At 41.1% G+C, this 14,094-nt stretch overlaps 1 pseudogene; it reads right to left on the bottom strand.

Moving 5' to 3' along the window:
* Positions 1-3,154: 3,154 nt before the first annotated feature.
* On the bottom strand, positions 3,155-8,625 carry LOC103108580 (polyadenylate-binding protein 1-like; annotated as a pseudogene).
* Between the last annotated feature and the right edge of the window lie 5,469 nt (positions 8,626-14,094).

The raw sequence follows: 14,094 nt of genomic DNA, 5'->3' as shown, positions 1-14,094 counted from the left end.
TGTCAGAAACCTTGTTTGATATGCACAATTACAAGACAGTAAACTACAGACATAGACTGTGGAAACTCAGCCAGAGAGTGCACTTATGAAAAAGTAACCTTTTTAGATATTCTGCATCCTGGCGTGTTTATATTGATTGACAGAATGCTTCAGACATCCGCGAAACGCTGCATTAATAGTACTGCTAGCACAAGTCGGGCCTGAAACCCCCTTGAATGTGATTTGACTTTATTATTTTCCTCTCTGCTTTTGTTTTTGATAATGATGACACAGCCCAGATAGCTAAAGACATTTTAATAACTCTCTTTAGCAAAACTGTGTCCTGGCACCTGCATCGTCGCTGATAGCTGAGAGCATCCGTACCATTTTCAGAGATCATGCAGAGAGAAAGCCAACTTAGCTTCAAAAGCAAAGTTATGACTATAATTTTCCTCAATTGCAGTCTAGTCTCATTTGATTTGTGCTCAAGGGTACTTCAATTGGATTGATTTCCACCAGTTGGAGGAATATCTTACTACAGCTGGAAGCCTGAAACGGAACTCACTCTACCAATTCAATTAGAAACCAAAATGTATTTGGTATCCAGAGTGACCATGAAATGTGTCAGCAGATTTGAGGAGTGTCAGGGAGCCGACGAGTGGACATCAGCCTGAAATTGGATGGCACGATACACAGGCACAAGAAATCTCCAGGTGCACCAATAGATTTTCTTTTTGACAGTAATTTGAGGGTTTCCCCTGTGTAGTTTTCTTAGTTCACTAGAAACTGGTGCTGATGACTGTTACCATGAGAAAAAAACCCGACACAGTAATTTGCCTGTGAGGAATTCCTTTCATTAGATACGTTATTTTCTCAACATTCTGCCCTGTTTCTATTTTAAGCCAATGATCAGCATCCTCACAAACATCTTTCTGCAGTTTTCTGTGGGCTCTTTCTTGCCAAAAGTTTGCAAAGTTCATTTTAATCCATGATTGAATCAAAGGGAATCTCCCACACTGTTCCCAAGCCCCTTGCATCTCTGGCAGGCAAAGAAGGTCATATATCAAATCAGACAGTCTCCTAGCACCAAGCTGCTGGCACTACTCACCAGGAAAGTGGGTGACCAATTGAACTGCTCTAAACCAGCATCTGCTAGCTGCTTCCTTTTTCCTATTTTATAGTAGAGAAAACAGATGCCAAGATGGATGTGTGTTTATGAATCTTTTGTCATTTGTCAGGATTTTCTTGTTCATTTGAGGTTGTATAGATTTATCCAGAATATTACATTTTTAAATGTAACTTTATTCCCTTGAATGCACTGTAAAGGATTTGCAAAAGGCAGGGGAGGGGGAGGGAGAATTATGGTGCTTAGAAAAAAAAAAAACGATTGATGAAAACATAAAACCATGCAGGGTATATATCTTAGAACAGACTCTAAGTTGGATTTTAGAAATGGCTGGATCCTGTACTATTGTCAAACACTGAAAAAGGCCACCCTGAGATGAGTATGACCTTGTGAGAAATTAAAGATAGACTCTAGTTGAAGATATTTACCATTGGTGGCTATCAGTTGCTCAGATTGAAGGTGGGCAGTGAGTTCTTTCTTAGAGAGATCTGAATAGTGCATTTCTGTGTCTACTACACTGATTTAACCAAAGGATAGACTGATGTGGGAATTTTAAAGCTTGTGGTAGACTGAAAAGTGAGAAATCTTCAGTGTTTTAAATGTTTTTCAAGCCCACTTTGTGTTGGATGCTTTCACAAAGAAAGAATCTTCTGACACATTGAGGAGAAAGAGAGAGAGAGGGAGAGAGAGGGAGGCATGGAGGGAGAGAGAGAGAGAGAGAGAGAGAGAGTTGGAGAAAAATTGCTTTTATCATTGCTTGTCTTCCCACTTCTTGTTGTCTATTGTTTGGTTGTCTTGCTTGGCAGACTATTTAAATCCTACTGCTCTTTCAAGGCTCAGTTTAGGATTGTCATGGTGACAAAATATTTGAAACTGGAACTCTCCCAGAAAATCACAGGCTTATTTGAAAGTCTATAACACTAACTCATGAGTATTGACCAGCCTGGGCATTTTCTGTATGTAGGGGACTTGCTTTTACTTTTTTGTTTGTTTGTTTAGATATTATTAGCACCTCAATCTTTTTTTGTCTTCCAATACAGTGACTGCTTAATCTTCAAGTCACTGGCTCTTTAGAGGCAAAGAGTGACCCCAATACATGCACTAAAACTTTGTGAATTTCTCTGGGTCAAATTCTGCAGTGTCTAGGAACAGATTCTGTACTCTACACACACACACACACACACACACACACACACACACACACACTGACATCTAGATTTCCTCCCTTTATAGTCAAAGAAGCAGAGACTATGTCCCTTCCCTTTGAATCTGGATGGGCCTGTACTGCTTCCAGCAATAGAAAAGCAACCGAAGTGATGCTTAGTGATATCTGAGGCTACTTTCGATGAGAACATGCTGCTTTTGTGGCTCTTTTTGGAAGACGTTCATATTTGGAACCTACCCACCATGGTTTAAGGGTGCCCAAGTGTCTGCTGGAATAACTCGTGGAGAGCAGCTGAGGCCCAGGCCCATAGCTTTGGCAATGCTCCTAGCAGTTTGCCAATCCTGTAAATGAAGTATCTTGAGAAGAGTCTTTAGGGCCCAGACTGCTCAGGTTGAAGCCACATAAAATAGAGATTAGCCTTCCTCTCTGAGTCTTGCACAAATTGAGACATGTAAACAGCAGTTGTTGTTGTTACTTTTTGACACAAAATCAAAGTTTAATGACCACCTTTGTTTTGCAAGAAATTGTTCCAAGTATACACACATCAAAATGCTAGGCATGATATAATGAGGCTGAACTTGATGGAGGTGGGGACTGAAGGGGGAGAGAAGGTCAAATACACAAGACAATCTTGCACCTTCCACATCAGGTACTTCTAGTGGTGGACCTAGTGTTTATACTTAGCCCAGCCAGAATGGGGTGGCAGGTTGCCTAAATGAGAATTGGAGAGCTTTTCCTGTGAAGAAATATGCTTATAGGGAATGGTTAACAGAGGCTTCTACCTCCATTAAGTCCTCTTAGGATTCTGGCCTGCAAAATGGGCAGTAAAATGGCAAAACCCTGAGTGAGATGAGGCAATGACGGGGTAGTAATAACAGAGTTCTTCAGAGAATGGTCTGAAGATCTTGGTGGCCTTGAAGAAAAGAACCAATCATCTGCTTTTGCTCACGTGGCAGAGCTGCAACCAGCATGGACTTGGTCAGGGGAGCTCCTGTCCAGGGATGCACACACATACAGCAGGCTCCTGGACCCCAAAGGCGTGTGGCTGGGGAGTATTTGTCTGTCAGGTGAGCGCTGCATGATGTAGAGCATCCTGCTCCACAGACTCCTGTGGTCTGGGTATCAACATTGGCCACTTGTTGGGTGTCAGACACCGAGTGTGACACCTGGGAGAAATCCAGCCTGGGACTGGCTGGATGGGTTGGGGTCCCTTGAGAAATAGCTGGAGTCCGGACCACTGAGGCTGCTGGAAGGTAAGCAGATGAAGGCCTAGATGGCTGAGCTGTCTACCAGGGGCCAGGTGGCATGGGTGCCAGAGGGCTGGAGGTATAATATGCAGCCTGGGCTGGAGGCTGGTGGGCAGGAAATAGCTGGTGGGCTGTTGGAAGGAGCCCAAGAGGGGGCCACCCAGGGCCCGCAGGGTAGAGGGGCAGTGCAAGTACTGGCTAGTCAAGGCAACCTCCCGCTCCTGTTCACGCTAGGCGAACAAACATTCGCTTGGTGCCAATGATGTGCCTGTTCATCTCTGTCATGGCTTTTGTTGCCTCTTCTGGGGAGGAAAGACACACAAAGCCAACCCCCTTGCTGTGGCCACCCTCTGTCATTACCTTCTCATTGGTGATCACTCCACAAGGGGAGAATTCTTTCCTCAGTTTCTCATCGTTGATAGGTAATGGTTTAGTCAGTCCTGCTTCATCTGATCAAAACTGCGCTTCAGCTCACTCTGCCATGCCATCTGCTTCTGGCCTCAGCCCACATATAATAACTGCCCACTCACCTCCTTTCCATTCATGTCCATCACCGCCTTCTGGACTCCCTCACGCTTCTCAAATGTGACAAAGCTGAAGCCCTGGGAGTGGCCACCACCGTCTCTCATCATCTCCACACCCAGCATCTTCCCAAACTGGAGAAGAAGTCCTGTAGGCCCTGCTTGTCCATGTCCACCTGGGGGTTCTCCACAGAGATGTTAGTGAACAGCATGGCCTGAGCCCTCAGCTCTGCTTCCCGCTCACACCAGACGTTAAGTTGTTGCCAACTTGAAGGTCATTCAGCAGCAGCCTGTTGGCCTGATGGCCTGATGGCCTTCTGTGCAGACTTGTGGGTCTCAGAGTGAACAAGGCCTTATTGTTGATGGAATCCTCCAGGTTCTTGATGAAGATGCTGCCCACACCTGACTTGCGAAGCCCTGGGTTTCTCTGGGACCACATGATGGGGATAAGCTGGGCTTTGGTCACCTCAAAGTTCATTGCATCCAGGGCCCTCTCTGGGCTGCTGGAAGTTGATGTAGGCGTAGCCCAGTGAGCGGCATGTAGACACATCCCGACAGACGCAGATGGACAGGATGGGCCTGCAGGCGAAAACTTCCTATAGAGCATAGACTCGGTCACAGAGTGCATGTCGCCCAAGTAGAGCGAGGTGTCCCCATGCCCTTGTGTACCAATTGTAGTTGCCTGGGATCCTCCCCTAGCATTTTAAATATATATATATATATTTATTTATTTATTTATTTATTTTTATTGTTGTTGTTGCCATTGTTGTTGGGTAGGACAGAGAGAAATGGAGAGAGGAGGGGAAGACAGAGAGGGGAAGAGAAAGATAGATACGTGCAGACCTGTTTCACTGCTTGTGAAGTGACTCCCCTGCAGGTGGGGATCCGGGGGCTCGAACCGGGATCCTTACACCAGTCCTTGCGCTTTGTTAACCTGCTGCTCTACCACCCAACTCCCTCAGTTGTTTTTATTTTTTATTTTTTACCAGAGCACTGCTCAGCTTTGGCTTATGGTGATGCAGGGGACTGAACCTGGGACTTTGAAGCCTCAGGCATGAAAGTCTGTTTGCATAACCATTATGCTATCTACCCCTTCCCAGCAGTTGTTGTTTTAAGTCACTGCAACTCTAGACTGTTTGTTGGTCAACCATCACAACTAGAACACCCTCATTTTGTGTCCTTCTCAAAGGCAATGTTATTTCTTTCCTCTTAGACACTAATATGACAGACAATTCTATTATATTGTACTGTGCCCTGATTTCAGGGAAAGATGACAGCAAATTAATTTCTAAATGAAGTTTATCTATGTAGATTTTCCAAAAACGCTACCTTTTCTGGAAACAAAAAAGGAAGAAGGAGAAGAAGGAAAAGGAGAAGGAGGAGGAGGAGAAGAAAGAAGAGAAGGAGGAAGAGGAGGAGAATATAAACATGCTGCTTTATTCATACTGGTGGTAGCTGAAGATTCATGTCCTCTTTCTACTCTTCTGTTGATGGGTCTGGAAGATTCAACAGAAAAGTCATTGCTATTGTGGTGGGTAAATCTTCACAGAAAAGTCTGAGAGATGTTACATAATTAAGATGAGAGCAGCATGATCTTTCACAGTGTTTCTTTCCTAAGGACCTCTAAATAATTTTGATTTTCTCTAGATTTCTGGAAAGTTCTGGCTTACAGGAACTCTCTTCTTCCATCTTTATTTACCCAGAATTTTCCAAACTGTGCTCCATAGAGCCCTGCCCCCTTGAACATAGTAGGCTTTCTGTAGAGAGCAGAATTACTTTGAGAAATGCTACATACTTGGTTTAAACAAAATTCTTTTAGAGGCACTTGGTGCTCATCAGCACCTAAGAACCTTGCAGTAAAGAAACTGCTATTTAGTCATTCAAATCATATTTATTGAGCATCTATTCGGACTCAGGCTCAGTGCAGGTGCCGGGTCTCTGCTGAAAATATGGTAGGAAAGACAGCTAATATAAAAATAGAAAGCATACTGACTATTATGAAGGAAGAGTAGGGAAGTCAGAGAGAGGAGAGAAAGATAGACACCTGCAGACCTGCTTCACTGCTTGTGAAGCCACCCCCCTGCAGGTGGGGGCCAGGAGCTCAAACCAGGATCCTTGCGTGGGTCCTTGTACTTTGCGCCATATGTGCTTAACCCGCTGCGCTGCTACTGCCTGGCCCCCACACTTACCTATTCTTTTGTTTATTTTTGTTTTGCTTATCTCTAATTTCAAGTTCAATCAGGGACAAACATTCTAAAATCTCTTTTGTAAAGATTTAGCTCATTGGGCCTGCAAAATAGCTCGCCTGCATAGAGACCAGATTGAAGCCTCGTCTCTACCGCACTGGAAGAAGCACTGGTTCTGTGGTATCTTTCCCTTTCACTATCTGCCCATGGTTTGTTCTCTCTTTCTCTCTCTCTCTGTGTCTGTTTTTTTCTATCTCTAATTTTTTTATTATCTTTATATATTGGATAGAGACAGGCAGAAATTGGCAGGGTAGGGGGAGCTATGGAGAGAGACAGAGAGACACCTGCAGACCTGTTTCACCACTCATGAAGTTTTCTTCCAGCAGGTGGGGACCAGGGGGGTCCTTGCACATTGTAACATGTGTGCTTAACCAGGTGAGCCACCACCTGGCCCCCATGGCTCTCTCTTTCCATCTGAAAAAGTCAGCTCAGAGTAGTGAAGCTCTGGAAATGACATTAATAATAATAATAGTAATAATAATGATAATAATAATCAGGCCATTGTAAATGTAACTAAATTCTCCATTTTGCAGCTCAAATAGTGGATATTTGAGGGTAGTGATGGTGTGAATATCTTAGGGAAAAGTTCCTGGATTTTTTTCTTGGGACAAAGACTCTAGGCTGCACAGTCATCTTTGATGAATAGTGGAAAGAATGGTTCATACTGGGATGTGTTTGATATTCCCACAATGAAGGGTGGTATGGAGGCCTGCATAGTTTTATTCTTGTCCAGGCCTAGTCCCTGCACTACTGTAATGACTAATTTCTCTTTCAAAAAAATATAGTTTAGGGGAATGGGTGATGGTGCACCCAGTTAAGTGCACACAGTACTATGTGCAAGGACCTGTACAAGGACCTGGGTTCGAGTCCTGGCTCCCCACCTGCAGTGGGCACACTTCAGGAGAAGTGAAGCAGGTATGCAGGTGTTTATCTTTCTGTCTCTCTTCCTTTCTCCCCTCCTCTCTTCATGTCTCTGTCCTATAAAATAAAGTAGAGGTAAAAAGAAATAGGAAAATCTGTATTTTATTCATCTTACTTTAATGAGTGATACAGAGAAAATATTATATATTAACATTAATATTTATATACATGCAGAGAAACAGGGACAGCAGAGAGGGAGACAGAAGGAGAGAGAGAGAGAGAGAGAGAGAGAGAAAGACACCAGAACATTGCCCAGCTCAGCTCTGGTTTATGGTGGTGCTGGAGATGGAAGCTGGGGCCTTGGAGCCTCAGGCATGAACTGATTTCTGTTTATTCAGTTCTTTCTTCCTCCAGTTTCAAAATGCACCTCTGGCATGTCAGACAAGTCAGAATAAGGTTGGAGTCATGCTCTAGTCTTAGGATCATCTACTACCACCCTTAATTTTAATTGTTCAATTTTTTTTTTTCAGGAATGCTGACTGGAGTGCAGAGACTAGTCATTTTCTGAATGTCACAGAAGGCACATGTGCCTTCTGTGCCTGAACACTGAGCTGCTAGAAGCTGAGTGTCAAAGATCATGGAGTGTGTTTATATAAACTCAGACCCTGTTAATTGACTGATTGCTGTTCTGATATTTATCCAAACTCCATGTACATTCTTGGACATCTCTTGACTGGTTGCCAATTTGCCGAGGCAGCTTTCCAAAGTAAGACAGGGATGCTAACAGAGGTATATGAGATCATTTGGAAAGATTGAGAGATTTTATTTTATGGGTGGCATTTATTTTAATGAATATAAAAGCACAACTAAGATATTACAATTGTGAGTTCATATATTCATTTTATCAGCATAAGGCCTGATTGAAAAATGATGGGTTAAAGCCAATTTAAGCATGGAGAGATAGCTGACATGGTAGAGCATAGAGTTGTATGCCTGAGGCCCCAGAGCTTCCAGGTTTAGTCTTCAGCATCACCATGAATCAAAGCTGAGCAGTACAGTCGTGTCTCTCTTTTTATGCATTCATGTCTCTCTCATAAAAATGAGTAAATAAATCTTAAAGTCTGTTTATAAAGGCATAAGTAAATAATATATAAACTACAAGAGGGAAAAGTCATCTGGGTGGTATGTAAATTATAAAGTCCTAAAATTCATCTCCAACGATTTCAACTGCTAGCCTTCCCAGGAGGACTTTCTCTGATAGGGTGCACTTATTTATCTAATACACATTTATCAAGATGACTGTGACATGACTTTTACCCCAGAGGCCCTAACAATGAAAACAGACCCATAAACTGATAATAAAATACAAAACACCAGCTAACATTGACTCTGAACTAGTCATCTGAAAGTGCTTTGCATAGAAATTATCTGATTCCTTTTCACAAGAATACTGAACAATAGATTTGACTTTTATATACATTTTTACAGATGTGGAAGCTAAGGGAGAGATGAAATGACTTAGGCGAGTTCACTTAGTTGGCAGTAGCAGAAACAATTTGAACCCAGGGAGTGTAGCTTCAGAGCCTGTCTGTGTACATAGGACTTTGAGAGACCCGTGGATTAACTGGCAGTCTGTGAGAGCCAAGGAAGGTTCATTTGGAAAAGAGAGAGCTGAGAGAATTCTACATAGCTGAACAATAGAGTAGAAAGCGAAAGGATGGGATAATGTAAATGAACTGAGTGTGGGGAGTGAGATACGTCACTTAGTGGGCAGCTGGTGTCGAAGATGAATATGAAGCCCAATGGGCCGGTCATCCGCTTGGGGGTGCTAAGGCCTGTTGTGGTGAGAGCACCCAGGTTAATAGGTATTTGAGGCTTGGTTTTCCTAGAAGCAAACCTTGACCTGTGGGTTTGCGTGCTGAAGAAATGCTTCAAGGATTAACCAGTAAAAGAATGAGCATTCAGACCAGGAAGGAGAAGGCCAAGCAGTTATGTGGTGTCAGACAGAGGCCTGCTGAACGCAATTAGTGCTGAACCCTGTAGTGAACTCAATGGGGAGTTCTGCCCTGTTAAGGCTGCGACATTCTGGGATTATGGCTTAAGGGTCAAGGGTGGGAACGCTTTCATGGTTGATATTTTTGTGCACATGGACCAAATCAGTTACAATAGCCTGTGAAACATCCCTCCTGCCCAACAAAGAAATTCAATAACAAATAAAACAAAAGACTAAAGCAAAAAAATATATATATAAAATTCTGCTAAGAAATGAAACACTAAAATATAAAAATTAATTTGGCCTGGAGGGATCTGAAAATGGGGCTACAGATGCTGTGATGAAGTCTGAAATGAAAGACACCTTTCTGCAAAGGTTATGGAAGGCCTGGGCAGGTGCATGAGGAGATTTGAACAGGATTCTATCTTGCTGATAGAACTGGCCCACCTGCCACCTCTAAATAATTCTTGGTGAAGAATTTCTGTGTCTCCCTACTAGTTGCATTCAGTTGTGTTTATTCTCTCAGAACAGTATTTTCTACTTTGTGTTTAGGAGGTTAAGAGCTTTTTATCAGTCTATTTTTATTTCTGAAAGAGATTTAAAAATAAGCACAGTAAATTAAATAACCAGTTGTTATGTTATTTCTGAAAAGCTTGATGAAAAATAGCAAGAAAAAAATAGGAAGAACAGAGTGATTACAGAGGTATTTTAGCAACACATGGGTAAGGTTGTCTTGTGGCTTACTTGCTTCATCTAGCTAATATATTTTTTTAAATTTCTCACTTTTACTTTTAAAATTTTATTTATTTAGTTAGTTATTCATTTATTAGAGACAGAAAGAAATTGAGAAGGGAAGGAGAGATAGAGAGGGAGAAAGACAGAGAAACACCTGCAGCCCTGCTTCATCACTCGTGAAGCTTTCCCCCTGCAGGTGGGGACCAGGGACTCGAACCCAGGTCATTCTTTGTGCCCTGCAATGTGTGTGCTTAACCAGGTGCTCCACCAACTGGCCCCAGTTTCTGACTTTATCAGGAGAGAAATTTGGTTTGCATTATCATCAAGGAGCTGCCTTCTTTTGTCCTCCTCCTCTGCTTCCTCCTTCTTCTCTTTTTACTTCTTTGTTTTCTGAAAAGTAGTATTTTGAATACAAAGTGCTTTCTTTGGGATAGAGTAATCAGTGTTTGGCTAGTACTCAATCCCTCCTTACTTTTCCTCCTGTCTTGTTAAAAAAACTCTCTTGTAAAAAAAAAAAGTAGGGGAGGGTGCATACCAGTGAGTGTACATGTTACAATGCTAAGGAACTTAGTTAGGTTCAATCCTACAGTTTCCACCTATAACTTCAAAAGCAGTGAATATCTCTATCTCTCTCTCCCTCTCTACCTTTTCCTTCCCTCACTTTTTTTTCTGCCTCTATCCAGTAAATAAATAAATAAACATTTTAAATAACATGGGGCAATGCATCCAGGAGCTACTCTAGGCTTGGGATCCTACTCCCTTCACTTCAAATGTCATGGTGCTCAACTGGTGTCTAATTTTTCAGTCTTCCCTCATCTTAGCTTATGTACAGTGATTGCATTTTTTGAAGTTTATGTGACAAAATATTAGAATATAAATTTTGCATATATTAATAAAATATGTGACATATAGCATACTAAGAAATTAAAACTGAAAAATGACAGTCCTTTTGCTTTCAAAAAAATCAGATTTGAAGATCAAGAGAAGACTTCGTGTGGTGTAAACACTTAGGTTTACCCATGGTTCCTGGAACTTGACCTCGTCCTGGGGGATGCAATTGATTGGGTCCTAGAGTAACAGATTATGTGTAGAGGATAGTTTTGAGATGGTGCTTTCTTATCTGGTAAGACTGTTGAAGAAAAGGGAAAGTTTTCAAATACTTTTGTCAAGTTTAATATGTGTTAGCCATTCAAAATTTCAGACTAGGGTAATGCCAAATTAAATCCTGATAGGAACTCCATGTCATTTTAAATTTTCTAGTAGCCAGAATGAAAAACAAATTTAAGAAGTGGATTAAAAAAAAACTAGTATAGTCATAGGCTCTTTGGAATACAACTAAAATAGGACTACTAACTATCTACAAAATGGAGACTCCACCCCCCAACTCTTCATGTGAACTATTTCAGCCTTTAGGTTCATGATTAGTCAACAATTTTTTTGGCTCTATATGTTAACTCTTTTTTCAGCTACCAGGTTCCAGATGCTAACATAATGCCAACCAAACTTCCCTGGGCAGATGACCCCACCGATGTGTCCTGGAGTTCTGCTTCCCTAGAGCCCCGTCCCACTAGGGAAAGAGAGAGACAGGCTGGGAGTATGGATCGACCTGCCAACACCCAGGTTCAGCAGGGAAGCAATTACAGAAGCCAGACCTTCCACCTTCTGCACCCCACAATGACCCTGGATCCATACTCCCAGAGGGATAAAGAATGGGAAAGCTATTGGGGAGGAGGATGGGATACAGAGTTCTGGTGGTGGAAATTATGTGGAGTTGTACCCCCTTATCCTTTTTGTCAGTGTTTGCTTTTTATAAATATAAATAAAAATAAAGAAGTGAGTCAAATCAGTTGTAGCAAACTTTAGCTTAATCCAGTATATCTAAAATTCAACAGAAAAACGTCATCAGTGTATAGCTCACCTGGGAGTATGCCTGCTTTGCTAGTCACATGACCCAAGGTCAGACTTGGCCCCCATTATACTGAAGGAAGCCTTGATGCATTTAGTGTCTTCTCCTTTACCTCTCTGTCTCTCTGTCTCTGTATGTTTGTCTCTCTAGTATCTACCTATCTATACTTCATCTATCTATCTATGGAAAATGTTGGCCTGGAGCAGTGAACTACTGTGGTGACAAAATAATAAAGCAAACATACAAATAAATAAAAATTGTTAATGAGGCATTTTGCATTTTCATTCACAACATCTTTGAAACTTGGTATGTATTTTATTGTTACAGCATATTCTAATTCACAGTGTGTAATGTATTGCATAGCAGAGCTCTAGATAAACTAAAAGTTCATAACTTAATTGCATTATATACCTATTTGATTTATGCAAATTCAAATACATGAACTTCACTCCCCCACCTTAATCCCCCACCCCCAACAAAGATCAAAAAAGTAATTTAAACTGAGTGGCCTATTCTGTCTACATTCATCTCTGAGTTTTTATTCTGGACTCAGTATATTGTCTCAGGCACAAATCTGCTCTTTCTCACTTGGCCAGAATTCCCTGTTCCTCTTCTAATATGCACCTCATGAAACGCTGAACATTCAAAGATATTCAAAGATATGTATTATCCCAACTTCAGATGAGTGGTTAAAATAATTGTGGTATATATACACAATGGAATACTACTCAGCTGTAAACAACGATGAAGTTGTCTTTTCTGCATCATCTTGGATGAAACTTGAGGACACCATGTTGAGTGAGATAAGCCACAAAGAGAAGAATGAATACCAAATGATCTTACTTATTACTGAAACTTAATAAAGTGGGGACAGGGAGGGAGAGCACAAAGATAAACCTGGAATGGACATGGTATATTGCACCAAAGCAAAGGACTCCAAAGAGAGAGGGAGAGGTTGGATAGGAAGAAAACTCTGGAGGCCTATTATACAATGAAACTGTATTCATATGTCAGCGATTGCACTATAAAGCACTAACCCCCTCAATAAAAAGTAAAAGTACATATGTATTATTCCTTGCACCATGACCTCTTGCACCATGTAGCTTCACCTGGCACTTATTCAAAGAAATCATCAATGGTCCAATCTCACTATGTTGGGCACTATGTGAAGGGAACCCAAATGTTAGTTTCCATCTGGAGCAAGAAAATATGACTGCAACACATCTAGACATCAAGATGCAAGAGAGAAAAGTTCTGAGATTTTTATAGGCATTTTGATGGGCTTTTCAGAGTGGTTTTGACACTGAGATTCACCTTATGGACAGGATGAATATGGTCAAAGCTGTTAGTCCAGGGTAGTAACATGACCGTTCATTGCATAGTCATATAATTGAGTCACTGACCAAACTCTGCTTCGACTCCTAAGGTACTCAGTGTTTTCCTGCTATGAGAGGAAACATCATCTCGGATGGGTAGCTTCACCCTCAGACCTAACCTCCTTACTCAGTTGTACATGTTCTCTCTGCCCTTTTTCCTCAGAACTTTTAATCTTTTCAAATATTACTTCTTTTGCTTCCTCAGAGCCTTGCTTCCTTCCTGATGTATAGCAGCTAGTGAATCCATGGATCTCTAATGTAGGGTTTATGTTGGGACTCTATGCCTAGACAGGATTTAGAGGAAACACTTTGAAATCAAGAATGTAGTTGGAAAGTTCTTCAGATGGTTACAGAATAGCTCTTGGAATGATATGATAGGAATTATACAGCTGGAATACTTACTGTTAAATGTTGGTTTGTGCATGCATAAAAAAGGTAGTCTTGGTAATTTAACATTGTTATTTTAATAATTCTTTCTTTAGCTTTTACTTTCTCATGTTTTCTTGGATTTCTGCCAATTCTTTCTTAAAATGCTACTCTAAATTGCATCACAGACAGCTATTTACCTATAAAAATATCCTTTACCTTTTATGACTATCTTCATAGCCACTGAAGTAATAATTTATGGTGTCCATAACAGAGTTTAAGTGAAAGACTAAATTTAGTTTTTATGTTATTTTGAAGGTGATATTTTTCTACTGTACAGTGAGGTTTATTTATAATTTTGTGGACTTATGTAAAAGTAAATAAATATCAAACTATCAACGTTTATGTATTAAAATGGAAAATGTACAATATATCTATCAGTATAAGACATTCAGATGATGCCTTTCTCTTCATGAAAATTAAGCCATCATATCTTTTCATAGATAGTAAATGAATAAAATCACCTTTTACTCTACCATAAGATTGACACTTTCACCAAATGAGGTGCTTATG

The sequence above is a fragment of the Erinaceus europaeus genome, chromosome 21 (assembly GCF_950295315.1).
Source record: "Erinaceus europaeus chromosome 21, mEriEur2.1, whole genome shotgun sequence".
Classification (NCBI taxonomy): Eukaryota; Metazoa; Chordata; class Mammalia; order Eulipotyphla; family Erinaceidae; genus Erinaceus; species Erinaceus europaeus.
This window is presented reverse-complemented; position numbering and strand designations above follow the sequence as displayed.